This window comes from Rhamphochromis sp. 'chilingali' (assembly GCF_963969265.1).
Source record: "Rhamphochromis sp. 'chilingali' genome assembly, chromosome: 6".
In the NCBI taxonomy this organism is placed as follows: Eukaryota; Metazoa; Chordata; class Actinopteri; order Cichliformes; family Cichlidae; genus Rhamphochromis; species Rhamphochromis sp. 'chilingali'.
In genome coordinates this window covers 10,927,559-10,943,784 of record NC_137933.1, presented here as the reverse complement: position 1 = coordinate 10,943,784, position 16,226 = coordinate 10,927,559, and the positions used below count along the sequence as shown (strand labels likewise).

At 41.5% G+C, this 16,226-nt stretch overlaps 2 protein-coding genes across 4 annotated transcripts in view; one reads left to right on the top strand and one right to left on the bottom strand.

The window, feature by feature from the left end:
* Positions 1-16,226, bottom strand: part of luzp2 (leucine zipper protein 2) — a 167,800-nt gene that overhangs the window by 117,143 nt on the left and 34,431 nt on the right. The gene's annotated exons all lie outside the window — the stretch shown is intronic.
* The window catches only part of LOC308397984 (uncharacterized protein), a 120,883-nt gene that overhangs the window by 102,811 nt on the left and 1,846 nt on the right, over positions 1-16,226 (top strand). For both annotated transcript variants that reach the window (XM_080884330.1, XM_080884331.1), the window contains one exon: positions 15,702-15,767. The gene's annotated coding sequence lies outside the window, so the exon portion shown is untranslated. The remainder of the gene's footprint in view (positions 1-15,701; positions 15,768-16,226) is intronic.

Here is a 16,226-nt window from a genome sequence, read left to right as displayed (position 1 = left end):
GATTTCATTGGAGTCTGGGAGATAGTCAACACACTATACTCAATACACATTTTGAGCAGTGCTGAGCATCTGATCACAGTTATCCACAGTGTGTAGTAACTCAATGCCGGAAAAGACAGCAAAGGGGCAATGATTTCAAACCTGAAGGCCAATATGTGTATTTGCTGACCAACAGGTTTTCATTTTTATAGTTCAACTATACAGTTACTATTTTTCTGTTCATCCAAGTTCAAATTTTTTCCTCTTTCTCCACCAGCAAGTTAGTCTTTGAAGTCACAGTATTTCATGTACTGGGGCCCAAATTTCCTCTCTGGGTAGAAAGTGTTCACATTGCAGTCCTTGCTATTTCTGTGCTTTACTTTGTTCATTCCCATCTTATATTAGTCACATATTGTCACTGAAGTTTATTTGCATATCTATAACAAACACAGAATTAGGTCTTAAAAGCACAGTCTTAACTGTTAATTATGCATTCAATGATTACGCGTAACTATTTTGATTGTTAATTTTTTATTTATTCATTATTTTTAAGCAAAAAACACCCGGATTCTATTCAGCTGAAGACACACACTTAACCGAGCTGGAGCGTCCGATGCTAGGATCTACACATTCCAAATGGCCTTGCTAAATGTAAGATCATTAGCAAACAAGACGTTTGTATTAAACGACTTCATAAAGTCACAACAGTTGGACTTTCTATTTCTGACGGAAACATGGCTCCAACCCGGTGAGTCTGTAGCGTTTTCGGAACTGGTCCCTCCCAATTTCTCATTCTTCAGCCTCCCTCGGTCCTCTGGCAGGGGGGGAGGCCTAGCCACTGTGTTCAATCCTCGATTTCATTGCCATCAAATATTACAGCATGACTCATTTTCTAGTTTTGAACTCCAGCTGTTTGAGTTACACCTTAATCCTGCTGCGCCTCTGCTGTGTGCCCTTATATATCGCCCTCCCAAGTTTAATAAGGATTTTATCAAAGAGTTTTCTGATTTTATGGCTGGAATCGCTCTTAAATACGACAGCTTTTTGATCCTTGGCGATTTTAATATTCATGTCTGTTGTGATTCGAAATTTTTGGTCAAGGACTTTTTAAATATTATTGATTCCTTTAACTTGACCCAGTGGGTTTCTGGTCCCACGCACGAAAAAGGTCACACACTGGACTTGGTGCTTTCCCACGGGTTGGAAGTGTGCATCACGGATATATCCGAATTACGCATTTCCGATCATCTTCCTGTGTTGTTCACTCTAACACTGCGCTGCTCGATGGACAAGTCGAACGCCCCACTGCGCAAAAAGCGAGCGCTTAATGTACTAACAGCACCTGCCTTTTCTGCTGCCTTTATGGACTCTGGAATATTGAACTCCAATTGTAAAAATGTTGAGGACCTTTCGGCTATTCTTCATTCTACTTGCACTTATATCTTGGACTCTATTGCACCATTCAGAACTGTGCGCGCTAAGAATTCATCAGAACCGTGGTTGAACGATTACACCCGCTCCCTCAGACGCGAATACAGACGCGCTGAAAGGAGATGGAAAAAGGACAGATTGTATGTTTCCTTACAGATTTTAAGGACTTGTCTCTCTGCTTATCAAGAAGCTGTAAAAACTGCAAAAACACAATTTGTCTCAAACTTAGTATCAGCAAACGGTCATAGGCCTCAGGTACTTTTTAACATTCTTAATCGCTTTTTTAGTTTATGTGATAATCCTGGAGTTACTTCTTCACCAAGTATGTGCGATGATTTTTTAGCATTTTTCAATAACAAGATCTTATCGATTAGGGCCCTTGTTTCGTTGTCTGTTGTCTCAGTTCAAAGCCCTCCACCTGTGTGTTCAGCTGTCTTAGAGCAGTTTGATCCCGTCTCCCTTAAGGACCTGACCGCGATAGTTAGTGGCCTAAGATCATCACACTGCCCCTCTGATTCTCTTCCCCCGAGTCTGCTCAAAAACACTTTTAATATTGTTGGCCCTTTTATTCTGAAATTGATTAATACGTCCCTTACTACAGGCTGCGTCCCACTATGCTTCAAACAAGCTGTAGTTCAGCCTCTTCTTAAAAAACAAAACCTGGACCCAACTGTTCTGTCTAATTACAGGCCCATCTCAAAGCTTCCTTTTCTATCTAAAGTTTTGGAGAAAGTGGTCTATCTACAGTTGCAGGCACACCTCGATTCTAATATGATCTCAGAAAAATTTCAATCTGGTTTTAAATCATTACATAGCACTGAGACAGCACTTTTAAGGATTTTTAACGATATTCTCTTAACTATGGATTCTGGCAGCCCTGCTGCCCTTTTACTGTTGGACTTGTCAGCAGCTTTTGACACGGTTGACCACGACATCCTGTTATCACGGCTAGAATCGCATGCTGGCCTAAAAGGATCTGCCCTTCAGTGGTTTCGCTCCTACTTGACAGAAAGGTTCTTTTATGTCAATATGGGCCCCCACAACTCCAAATTAGCTCCTCTTAAATACGGCGTTCCTCAAGGCTCTATTTTGGGTCCTGCCCTCTTCGCACTCTATTTGCTGCCATTGGGCTCCATCTTCTCGCGGTACAGCATTTCATTTCATTGCTTTGCGGATGATCTACAGATTTATCTACCTTTAAAATCAGGATCAGATCAACCGCAGCTCTTATTACGCTGCCTTGACGACATTAAACAGTGGTTATCATTAAATTTTTTACAGCTAAACGAAAACAAAACTGAGGTTGTCATTTTTGGCAATTTCAATCATATCGACAGCACGTTGGGTACCCTCTCCTCGTATTGTAAAACACATGTAAAAAACCTCGGAGTTTACATTGATGGTTCTTTTAAATTGAATAAGCAGGTGAGTGCAGTAGTTCAGTCCTGTTTTTTTTCAGCTAAGACAGCTAGCCAGGATAAAGCCATACCTTCCGGCTGACGTCTTCGAGCGTATCATCCACCTTTTTCTTACTTGCAGATTGGACTACTGCAATTCATTGTATTATGGCCTAGATCATGCCACCATCCATCGCCTTCAGATGGTTCAAAATGCTGCTGCTCGCCTGCTAACCGGTACCAAACGGAGAGAGCATATAACCCCAATTTTAGCCTCTTTACACTGGCTCCCTGTCCCCTACAGGATCCAATTTAAACTCTTACTTTTTGTTTTTAAGTCACTTAACGCCCGAGCCCCCCCCCCCTACTTGTCAGAGCTCTCTGCCTATGCTCCAGGAAAACCCACGAGATCTAGTTCAAAACTATTGTTGTCCATTCCACGGACTAACCTCAAATCTCGTGGTGATAGATCCTTCTCTGTGGCAGGTCCCAGACTTTGGAATAGTCTCCCCTTTAATATTAGATCTGCTCAAACTCTTGAGCAATTTAAATCTTTACTAAAGACACACTTTTACGCTCTGGCTTTTAACACATGACCCAAGCATTTTGGATTTATCTGAATTAGTTAGTATTGTTTCAATTCTTCTATTTTATTGTTTCTATTGTTATTATTGTATTACACTGTAGTTTTTAATTTTATTGTTATTGTTAAGCACTTTGTGCAGCATCGGCTGTTGGAAATGTGCTATATAAATAAATCTGACCTTGACCTTGACCTGACCTTGACAATCCACATGATCGTCAGTTCACTGAAGTTGAGGCTGCATGAGGGTACACTGCTTTGAATTGTGGGAAAGAATCAATCTACTTTTCTTTTATAAAGCAAGAAACGTCACACCAGTGCCATTCTCTCAGGGAAAGCAAGGCAAGACCTGCTTGTCTAGTGAAATTTAAACAGACATTATTTTTAAAACATACCAACATTAAGTAATGGCTCTCCTTTCATTTCAAACAATGTTGTGTACTGAAGCTTGTCCGTTGCCTGTTTGCATCGATCCTTTACATTACTGTCATCTTGTGAGTGCAGTCTGCTCTTGAGGCCTGAAGTATAATTAATGAGCTTGATAGCTAAGCCGGTTAAATCTGCATGGAGTAGGTTTTTTAGGTTTTCTCATGGTTATGTCCAGTAGTTGGAGTTTGTCAGTTTGAGAGGCCATTTAGTTATTTGCTCATTTGCATTGTACATCAACATTTGATGGGATATTAGCATGCTAAGGCATCCTGACACTGGTTCCACTCTCACTGCTGTGATTTCAGCTATGAGCTACACTTAGTGTAGAGCTAGCATTAGCAGGTAAACAAACTGTCACGGCTGCCGAGGCGAGCCGTGTGGAATAAATGAGGATCCAAGCGCAGGCAGTCATAGAGGAGTGAAGGTGATTTATTGAACACAAAAGAATGTGGACAAACAGCAAACGGGGCACGAACTAAACTAAACTGGGAAACAACTAAACTACAGAGCACAAACCTGAATGAAAACGAGCAGAGGAGGATGACGATGAACAGCAGGGAGAAGACACGGTGGATACACAGACTGACACTGAGTAATACAGACGAACCAGCAACAGGCAGGAGAACACACAGAGCTTAAATACACACACCAGTAATCAGGGGATGAGAGACAGGAGGGCAACACAGCTGGGAGGAATCTGGGCTGACGGGACAGGGGAAACGTAAACTGATCACACTCACATATGACACGGACCTTCACAATAAAACAGGAAACTCAGACACATGGAACCAGACAAGACATTGAACTAAACAGACAGATTCACAAACAGATGGGGAGACACCATAGACAGACAGGTACAGACGCAGACTTAGAGGCAGATCGAAAATAACACAGAACTTAAACAATCATCATCTAGAAAATGATAACAAACTAAAAGCGCTGGGTCACCGACCCAGGACCATGACAGTACCCCCCCCCCCCCCCCCCCAAGGGCTGGCACCAGACAGCCCAGCAGAAACGAAAAAACGGACCAAAATAAAACAGAAAACAACCCGACCAGGGCGGGCGGAGGGGGCCCAGGACGGAGGGACAGAGTCCAAAAGGGCCCAGATGGTCAAGTTCAGGAGGCCGACCATGCGAATGGCAACGGGGCAGGTCCGGATGCCGGCCACGCAGTAGGCAGTGGCGTGGAAACAGTTCTGGGGGCCGACCGTGCGAACAGCAACGGCGGCGTTGAAACAGTTCTGGGGGCCGACCGTGCGAACAGCAACGGCGGCGTTCAGGAGGGAGTCCACGGTGGCGAAGATGCCCAACAAGCGGCCTGGCAGATGACCGACGATGTGGAGGTGGTAGTAGGGGACCTGAAGGCTGCGTGGCCCCTGCAGCCCCAGGCGAGGCGGAAGCTGGAGCCGGACCAGGCGAGGCGGATGAAGACGAGGAAGCTGGAGCCGGACCAGGCGAGGCGGATGAAGACGAGGAAGCTGGAGCCGGACCAGGCGAGGCGGATGAAGACGAGGAAGCTGGAGCCGGACCAGGCGAGGCGGATGAAGACGAGGAAGCTGGAGCCGGACCAGGCGAGGCGGATGAGACTGCAGCTGGTGATGAGACTGCAGCTGGTGATGAGACTGCAGCTGGTGATGAGACTGCAGCTGGTGATGAGACTGCAGCTGGTGATGAGACTGCAGCTGGTGATGAGACTGCAGCTGGTGATGAGACTGCAGCTGGTGATGAGACTGCAGCTGGTGGCTGGACGGGCTCCTCGGGCCCCCCAGCTGACGAGGCAGGACGCTGGACGGGCTCCTCGGGCCCCCCAGCTGACGAGGCAGAAGGCTGGACGGGCTCCTCCGGCCCCCCAGCAAAAACAGTCACAGAACCAGTGGGCACTGGAGCCCCTGGCACACACAGAACAGAACCAGCAGGTGTGGAGACCTCTGGCAGGAACGCAACAGGACCAGCGGGCGCACAGGCCTCTGGCAAACACATAGCGGCCTGCAGCTGCGCAGAGCATTGACCCTGCTCAGGCAGCGACAGCCGGGTGCAGTCCTCAGCTGGCTTCTTAAACTCCAGGGGTCCAGAGTCTGATGGGGGCTGAAACCCAGCCTCTGGGGAGGCCCTGGAGTGCATCTCAGTCTCAGAACTGGCCAGCCTTTGAGGAATGTTGACATTATCATTAGGTTTGACGCTCTGCTTAGAACAAACGGATGAAACCCAGTTCCTTTTAGATTGATTTGACTGGGCTTGTTGTACCGGAGTAGCAAGTGACACAGGGTGCAGGGCTAGTGGCTGCTGAACAGGAGGATGAACTGAGGGTGACTGAAACAATGGTTGGGGTGACGGCGGTGGTGGAATTGGAGACTGAGCTTGAGGCCGGGCGGCTAACTGAGCTTGAGGCCGGGCGGCTAACTGAGCTTGAGGCCGGGCGGCTAACTGAGCTTGAGGCCGGGCGGCTAACTGAGCTTGAGGCCGGGCGGCTAACTGAGCATCCGGTTGCAGTTCAAAAGAATAAACAGTCCTGGTATTATCAGAGCTGGTGTTAATTGTCTCTGGGATATATGCCACAGTTTTAGCAGACCCTGGGTTAGCTGACATGGGTTTAACAGGTTCAGAAGAACAACAGCCCTTTGCTTTCGCTGAAGTCTTAAAAATGCCAACCTGGGAGAGATCGGTTATCACGAAGGGTAAGCTTTGTGAATTAGCTCCCACTGACACACCCCGAACAACCCCAAAAGAAAAAGTCTTACAGTTCAGATTGGAGCCGTTATCCTTTTTACTCACCACAGTCGGCCGCTCTGATATCCTGGGGTCCGACTGTGGCGAGGGGCGTCGACGGCGTGAGTGCCGTTTCCCATTTGAAGGCTGGACCGACGGGCCGGGCAGGACACTCTCCGTCGGGTCAGGGAGTGAAGCATGAGTTGCAGAGTGGGTGGTAGCAGGGGGGAGAAGATGAAGCTCGTTCAGAACGAAATTCTGTGTGAGCGGGTGAAGTGAGCTGAGCAACCAGGGGAGACCAGAAACTAAGCGCTGTAGCCGAACAGCTATGCCTTGGCGGAATTCTCTCCCCTCATGCTCGAGCCATAAGTTAATTAATCTGTCCACCGAGTAAATAATGTCCTCCCGGAGCTCCTCGGGCGGGTTGACTGCTGCTGGGTCCATAGTGGCCGGTTCGTACTGTCACGGCTGCCGAGGCGAGCCGTGTGGAATAAATGAGGATCCAAGCGCAGGCAGTCATAGAGGAGTGAAGGTGATTTATTGAACACAAAAGAATGTGGACAAACAGCAAACGGGGCACGAACTAAACTAAACTGGGAAACAACTAAACTACAGAGCACAAACCTGAATGAAAACGAGCAGAGGAGGATGACGATGAACAGCAGGGAGAAGACACGGTGGATACACAGACTGACACTGAGTAATACAGACGAACCAGCAACAGGCAGGAGAACACACAGAGCTTAAATACACACACCAGTAATCAGGGGATGAGAGACAGGAGGGCAACACAGCTGGGAGGAATCTGGGCTGACGGGACAGGGGAAACGTAAACTGATCACACTCACATATGACACGGACCTTCACAATAAAACAGGAAACTCAGATACATGGAACCAGACAAGACATTGAACTAAACAGACAGATTCACAAACAGATGGGGAGACACCATAGACAGACAGGTACAGACGCAGACTTAGAGGCAGATCGAAAATAACACAGAACTTAAACAATCATCATCTAGAAAATGATAACAAACTAAAAGCGCTGGGTCACCGACCCAGGACCATGACACAAACACTCTCATTTATCATTATTACCAGTGAATTGTCCAAGTTTATCCACCTCGACTAACATGTGTGATGTAAGAAAATTTTAATAACTCGTTCAGTATATGAGGAGATGGGAACTCCTGCCATGTCTATTTTAATAAAAGCTTTTTGCTTTAACTGTGATTTTTCAAAACAGCCCAACCAACCCATTTGCAGAAATAATACTGATCCATATAACACTGATGGGGAACATTTTTTCTACTGAATAAATTACTTTTTTTGATACTTCATTAAGAATTTGCCAATAATAATAGTTATATATAGAGTGCTTTGTTTTCTTAGTATTTCATTGCTACAGTTCTAAATTGTTCTAAAAGAATTCTTAACCACTTGTCAATGTTAGCTACCAGTAAATATTTAGATAACTTTAGTATTAATACAATTTTTTGTTCAAGATCCCGGAAGGTGAAAATGCAGAGAAAGAGTGCAGCGAGAGTCTTTTAATCTGGTCCAGTTTGGGTTGTTAAAGACTAAAGTAAACTTTATTTAGTCATTTATTTGTTTTTTGTTTTTTTAAAGGGATCCCATAGTCTCTGCTTGCCATCCTGTAATTGTTACTGAACGCCACTGTATCGCACTACACTGAACAATATAATAAAGAAACCAGTGAAACACATTTCCGTAACATTTACAGATATCATAACAACTGTCTAATTGATCCTGGTTCCAGTTCCTAAGAAAAGAGAAGAACTTTTTTAAGGAAAACGTATCATTTGCAGGGGTCTCAAAATTTCAAGATCCCTGGTAGCCCTTCGGGCAGGGACTCTTCAGTTTTTGGTAGCCCAAAATAAATGTAAGTAGCCCGAATAAAACAGAGAGCAATTTTTTGATTGATGTTTTGTTTCCTTTACAATATTATACATTAAAGTATAATATTGTAAAGGAAACAAAACATTAATCAAAAAATTGTTGAAAAACAAATTACAACATTGTATAAAAATTACAATCATCAACTCAAATACTTGGTTCTAATTGAACAGAAATTTCTATGAACTTGTAAGAACTGTGTAGGACTTGAATCAGTCTGTGTCAGATCCTGAATTTGAAATTTCCACTGAAGTCACGGGTAAGAGACAAGTGGAACCAAGATCTAGGGACCTGCTAGGCCATTCCCAGCAGGTCCCTGAGGTCATGTGACCAGGGCTTGCTTGCTGTCCAGCACACGAGGCTGAAAACAAAAGGCGACAAAGCTTTTGGAACTGTGGCCCCCAGATTGTGGAACTCTCTCCCTTTGAGCCTGAGATCTGTGGACTCAGTGGTCACTTTTAAAAAACAGCTAAAAACCCATCTTTTTAAACTTGCTTTTAGTTGATTTTTATTTTTAGGTTTTAGCTTCTGTGAAGCACTTTGTGATTTTTATCTTGAAAGGTGCTATATAAATAAAGTTTTACTTACTTACATTTGCTTTTTGAAGTTTGCAAAGACTGCTAAATTGTGCCAATGGTAGTTCACTCTTTGCAACATAGTACGCTGTTCTAAACAGATTTTTCAGGTTTATTTTGAGTATGTTATTTGCAATTGGTGTTTGTTCTGGGAAAGATATTGCAGACTGAGCAATAATGCATTTCTTGCATTTCTCATGGGTTCTAATGGGGCCTTTCTTAAAATGACTGGTCCCAGTAACAAAGGCGCTTGTCGACTCAGAAATCGAGGGAAAACCAACAACACACCCCGCAGAACATTATGTTATTTACACGGGTGCACATAAGTGGTTCGCATGTGCGCATTTGCTGTCAAAATAAAAGACGCGCACCAGATAAGAAGTTGCAACGTGCGTTTGCGTCCATTTAAAAGGCACTGTTTTGTCCGCTAGAGTGGGATTTTCACGGCACATTCCGCACCACATCTCTGTGCGTTCATCATTTGTTTGAAGCCAGCTCACCTCCTGCAACCACTTTTCCGAGAATACGTGCTTCTTTTGTGGTTCGGACTCCTTCTGACAATTGTTTGGAGGTGGAGCAACACCAAAGTAATTGCTTAAAGGAGCTTCTTCGACATCTTTAAGAGTTCTAAACAAATGTCTGTCCTCCTCCAGAAAATCTTATGTATGCAAACACGCGTTGCAACTTCATATCTTGTGCGCGTTTTTTTTATTTTATTTTGACAGCGAATGCGCACCTGCGGACCACTTATGTGCAGCCCCAGTTATATAGCTCGTCATATTGCAGCCACAGAAATTCTTTTGTCCAAGAAACCATAAAGCTGCACTTTCTTTTTGCCTTATAGTCTGATTTGTCATAACTTTTCCATTTTGTGGTAAGCTTTTCTTTGGCTGTCACTTCTTCACCCTGACCTGTCTTATTTGGCTCAGCAGAACTGAAATATATATCCTGCTGCTTTTACACACACACACATAACGGTCAGCGATTCTCTGCGCGATCAAACTCTCATATGTTTAAGCTTGCTGCGGGAGATTTCACTTGTCATGTTTGCATAGTAAGCTAACGATTGATAAGACGATGTCAGAGGAATTGGTGTGCAAATTATCATCACTCACCAATCAGTGCTGTCGCTCTCTATACACAGTTCGCACGATTGCAAAGTGAAAGCAAAAAACAAGCGCAAATTCAAACGCGATTTCAATATGTCACATATTGACAGTGGCTCACCGATGCCAATGACATAATTACCCAGCTACATTTCCGAAAGAATGCAAAAGCATTGACATATATTTTTCCTTCCTACAATAGCCCGAGGGGCAGGGCAGAGATAGATTTTGGTAGCCCGACTGGAAAAATCGCTAGCCCCGGGATGTTGGACTAGCGATTTTGCGAGCCCTGATTTGCTCTTTGTCTACTTGCAGTTATATTCAGGTGCTACTAGGGAAAAATGCAGAAAACAGTGGGTATGAACAGAATAAACATGGTGACACCCAATACAGGTGATTCATGACTGGACCTTGTGTTAATTTTGACCCGGCAGCACTTGACTTAAACCAATTTTAGGATTTAATTTAAATGAAATAATACTGATCTAAGAGATTTTAGCACGCATTTGTTTTCGCTGAGAATATTGGACATATTCTGACAAAGATAAATAACTGTGATGCAAAAATAGAAATAATAAACTGGCAGCATTTGTAAACAAAAAAAAGCATTTATAACCCAAGCCAGCATTTTTAAACCACTTCTCTGGCTCTTGACTTTCTATTCAGAGTGCTATGGAAATAAAAATTGAATTCAACTCGTGTTTAATCGTAAGAAGAAAGAATCTTGAAACTCCATTAAATTATAATAAGTCTGGGATATCATTCATCTTTTAAAATGACTTTTGGATGTCATTCATTTTTAGCAGTGGAGCAGAGTAATGGCACACAGATTGCAAAGGACTAAGAAGGGAGTAGCATTACCAAGCAATGCAGCCTTGGCAAATCAAACAAGCCTTTGGGCTGTTGTTGCCCCAAAGCATTTATGATTTTAATATAAAATGTATAATGTCAAATTTTATGTCTCTCGCTCTCTCTCTCTCCACACAGAGACACACACACACACACACACACACACACACACACACACACACACATATACCTATATATATATATATATATATATATATATATATATATACATATATGACCTGTTTTTTGTGTTTTTAAACCCTGAATCAACGTAAAAACAAACACAATAGAATGCAAATACTAAATGGCTATGGGCGATTTGCCATTACACCTTGTTATATACCTTGTTACGTTGTGACTTTTTATAAAGCAATAGTGGACAAGTATTAGAATTTTGTTACTGGCTTTTTAAACAACAAATACTGCACACTTGAGTCAATCACAGGTCCACAGAGGGAAAATAAATCTTTGTAAATAGATATAGTATAACCTCCGAACACTGTCCTGCTTACCTTTTTTTTTTTTTTTTAAATTAAATTACAACGCTTTGTTCTGTGCACTGGACAGAGAACAGTGTTCATGTAAACATTTGCACATACATATACATTAATCAAGATTCAACCATTAGGGAGTCCTGGCTGTTAGACATCTCACACATACTATCAATCAGGCAATGAGTTCCACTAGTTCCACCTATCATTTTCTACCACCCTATGATCCAAAAAAAGGACCATCCATATCCATTTAATATTCTAAAAGCATCACTTGAATCGATATGTTACCACAAGCATAGAATTAACATACTACAATGCTCTATACATTCTTCAGTCAACTCAGTCATGCACAGTTTTCTGAAGTTTAAGAAAATGCAAACATCATAATTTATACAAATAACCTGTCAACCCATCCCAATACCAACAACAGTCACCTCATGGCGCTTTGTATTGTAAGGTAAAGACTCTACAATAATACAAGAAAACCCCAACAATCAGGTTATTAAATACATGTTTCTTTGTCCTGTGAACAGATCATCTATGGTGGCACAGATGGTTATGATCCATTTCTAATTTCAGTGTTTTGTTCATTTCTTCTTATCTTGCGACATTGTGTGACTTAACTGTTAATAGACTTAACTCTAATAACACCAGAACCTCGTGTTTCTGGTGTTAATAGAGGTGAAGCAAAATGAAAAACTGCAAACTGGAATCCTTCTAGTTAGTTCTATGAAAACAAGCGAATGCTGACAGCTGGAAATTATGATGGATTCTTTTGATTTCTCCATCCCCAATCCATATCAATCAATCGTGGGCCAAATCAGGTCGGAATGCTCCCACGTCCCCTTTATTCAATCCAGTGTTTTTTTCCCCTTCTCTCACTCTGTCTCTCTCTCTCTTTCTCTCTCTCAGGATTATGAGCCAAACCTAACAGTCTCTCTGGGGAGGTCTAGATGATGTGCCAAGTACGGGCTAGGGGATAATTAACTCAGCTTTCCAATTAGGACAAAGCAATCCTCTGAGGATACAAATAGGGAGCAGATAAATACTCACGCATCAGTAAAGGGCAGGGACAAGCAGACGGATAAATATATTGAGAGGGATATACTAGAGCTGGACTCAAATATTGACTGTTTTTGATATTTGTTTGTTAGGTAAGTGTTCGGTTTTTAATTTGGGGATATAAACAATATTTGTATATGAGTGGAAATGGGTATGCCATATCAGCTTGGGCACCTGGAATCCTTCTCCCTCACATCTCTAATCTTTATACATTATTTCACCTCATTGTTGCCAGCTTGGTACTAGATTTAGCTTTTCTCTCTACATTTTAAGCAACTTTTTTAATGCCTTTATTATCATTATCATTTGTCAGCACTACATAATACATGCACTGCAGTAGTTGCGGGGCATTGAAGTGAGCAACAAAGTTGTTGTTGTACTTTGTTACACAGATGGAAACAAATCACTGTGAGGTGTAAGCACATATGCTAACCTCAATCAAACAGCACAATACATAAATAATGCCAGGTTCTATGTCTATTCCAGCTCCTACATTTTAGGACAGATTTTCTACACATTATTGCTGTAATTTTTTCATCTACATTAAGCAGCTAATAGCTGGCATTTTAACATAAAACAGTAGGTAAATACAATTACACTAATGACACTAGTTAAGGCTGTGTACCAAACAGAAAAGAACCTGCTCTAATGCCATTAGCAACACCTTTGTTTAGCCAATACATTATGTGAAAATGACTGCGTGTGCGATGTAATATTAAAACTTGGTGCAAAGGGTAGTACATACTGAATACAAAATGCAGGCACACACATACACACACCCACACACACACATGTGTATATATCTGCGCAATATTCAAGTTGTAGATTTTAAATGATGCTACAGTAACGACATGAATAAACCATTTTCTTCGTCTTGTATAATAATTTCCCAGTGAAGGTTTAGCTTTGGTCAGTTTCCTACAAAGGAAACTGTACTCTTAGGAATAAAAACATTTTGCACATTTTTGCCATTGCTCTTTTCTTCTTCTTAGCAAGATGCCAAACAAATCCAGTCTCCCCGTAGTGCGAGGGCAAATTAAAAGAAAAAGAAATATGCTCGATAGGATTCATATTGTTCCAGTCACGTTAAACATCCCAAGCTTCTGCACAATTACTGATCTGTTGGCAGTAAATGTGAGCCTGGCATGATAAAATGAACATTTGCAATATTAATTGCTTTACCCTTGAAAAACATTTAGTGAAGCCTAAGAAAGAATTTTGGACACTTTTTTTTTTTTTTTTTTTACAAAACCAGTCATGCCATATTTAGAGACTGAAAAGAGTGATAGAAAAAATGGCGATGAAACAAATCATGGCTTTACCTGGAGCAGCTGTTGTTCCCCACTGACGCCGATTACGTACGATTCTCGCATCTCCACGAGAATTGTAAGTACAGATTGATTTGAGACACTTAACTTAGAAGTCAGCTGCTGTCAGCCTGAGATATGTTCAAGACATATTTTACAGTTCCATTATTTAATACTGACACTGGAAATAGGACTACCATGTTTAATAAAAGACCATTTATATCCATCTATCTATGTATCTTAGCTTGACTTATAAAGCAACCAAACCAGGATTTTGAAAAGTCAACAAAACAAAACAGAATATGCCAGTGTGGCAAGAATGTGGGTGGAACATGACCAAAAGACAGGTGCATAGCGTGTAAAGTTCTCTGAGCTGCCATCATCGTAATGAGACAGCCACCTGCAGGGTATTGTCTTGCTGAGTAGAAGAAAGAGCATCCATGTGAATTTCATAAGATATCTAAAACAGGTGTTTATGGCAATAATACATATACAATCAATTATTTAATTATGTTTAGTATAATATTTATTTAATATTTGATTACTGTACACCAAATGTAGATCGTTTTTCACTGAAGCTTACCGTGAAGCAGGATGGCCATACCTGCAATGTATGTTAGAGAGGGGCAAGTCATAGACAGCAGGGTGCTACATGACAGTGAGGCAGCCTGAGAATGGAAGTAAAAATCTATCTGCCTGAGGGTTTGGTGTTCACTGACAGCCTGTCAGTGTCTTTGAGTCCCACTTTCTCAGTTGACAGTGCAAATCAGCTATGCTTCATTCACAGTTTGTCATCATCCATCATTAAAAAATGAAGAGTCTAATTCTGAAGGCACTTGATAGGTTTACTGCAGACATGTGATGTGGGGGGAAACACACCAGAGGTGTGAAATACTGTAGGACTTAAATAGTTAGTATGTCAAAATATTCTGTGCTCTGGAGTTTATAAATGTTTCAGAACTGTAAGAGCCAAAAGTGTTTATGGCAACTGCTACATTTTGCTTAAAATTCCCTTTGAGTTTCCCATATTTTCTAGATTTTTATATATACACATCTAGTCAGATCGATCTATCTATCTATCTATCTATCTATCTATCTATCTATCTATCTATCTATCTATCTATCTATCTATCTATCTATCTATCTATCTATCTATCTATCTATCTATCTATCTAGCTATCTATCTATCTATCTATCTAAAAAAAGGGGGGCAAGGAGCTCAAAGTTGAATAATTCATTAAAATGTAATAATAACAAAATGTTTGCAGATGACATTGTGATCTGCAGTGAAAGCAAAGAGGAGGTGAAAGTGGGCCCAGAGAGGTTGCGCTGGGGAGAAGAGAAATGAAAGTCAGTTAAAGTAAATCAGAATACATGTGTGTAAACGAGAGAGAGAAAGAAGGGTGATGGTGAAGATGGAAGTAGCAGAGATACACTCAAAAAACAGATTCAGGTCCTCCTTTCAAAGAACACATGCAAATTATGTTAGTTGTTCACAAATGCAATTAAAAAATACCAAATTAATTTGATTTTCTTTGTGTAAACCTAAAATTATTCAAAACCAGCAGAGGCTGATTCTGAACACAAAATGAATGAGTTTGTTGGGGCACTGGGGGTAGGAGGAGTACATTTTTGCACTTAAGTATTTGTAAAGTCAAAGAAATAAATTCAAGCCCCTCTTTAAGCTTAAACATTATTTTTAATCTCATTCAACGCAAATGTAGCACTCCAGCGTTACTGCAATTATTATTCGTGTGGTGAACCTAAATTATTTTCTCTCAAAGCAGTCTTTGTCACAAGAACACAAAGTTATTGAGTTACACAACGGTCCGCCTTCTTTGAAAATTTTGCGCTCTTTCAGGATCACCTAAATGAATGCAGCTGCTCTTCGCCTCTCTGTACTTTTTGGATAAAACTACACCTTCAGGTAAGGTAACATATTATTTTTTCATATATCCAATTGTGTATTTCTTTATCAGCTAAATCTATGGCAATGCTATTTATCATAGAAGCTTGTAACAGTTGTTTTTTGAACTTTTGGTGGTGCTACCATTCTCTTCTCTGCTTGAATACTATTTTTTTTTACAATATAGCCAGGTCTTTTCAAAAGTGCCTTGTTTTAGAGGAGAAATTGTGTAGCTGCCAACTTTTAAGTCGGAGCGTGTGCTAGCTTATTAGCAGCTAGCCATTGTGCTCAATGAAAGATGATGTCCTATAGCTAACTTCTTTCTTACTGTTTTCTTTTTATAATCTAAAAATATGGTATTCTGTGTTTATTATTATATGCCATTTTCTAGTAGAAAGTATCGTTTTGAGATGTCTTTAAAAGCACTACATAGTTTACTGAGGGTGCTACCAAAAGCGAACCATGTGGCCGGAAGAGTAA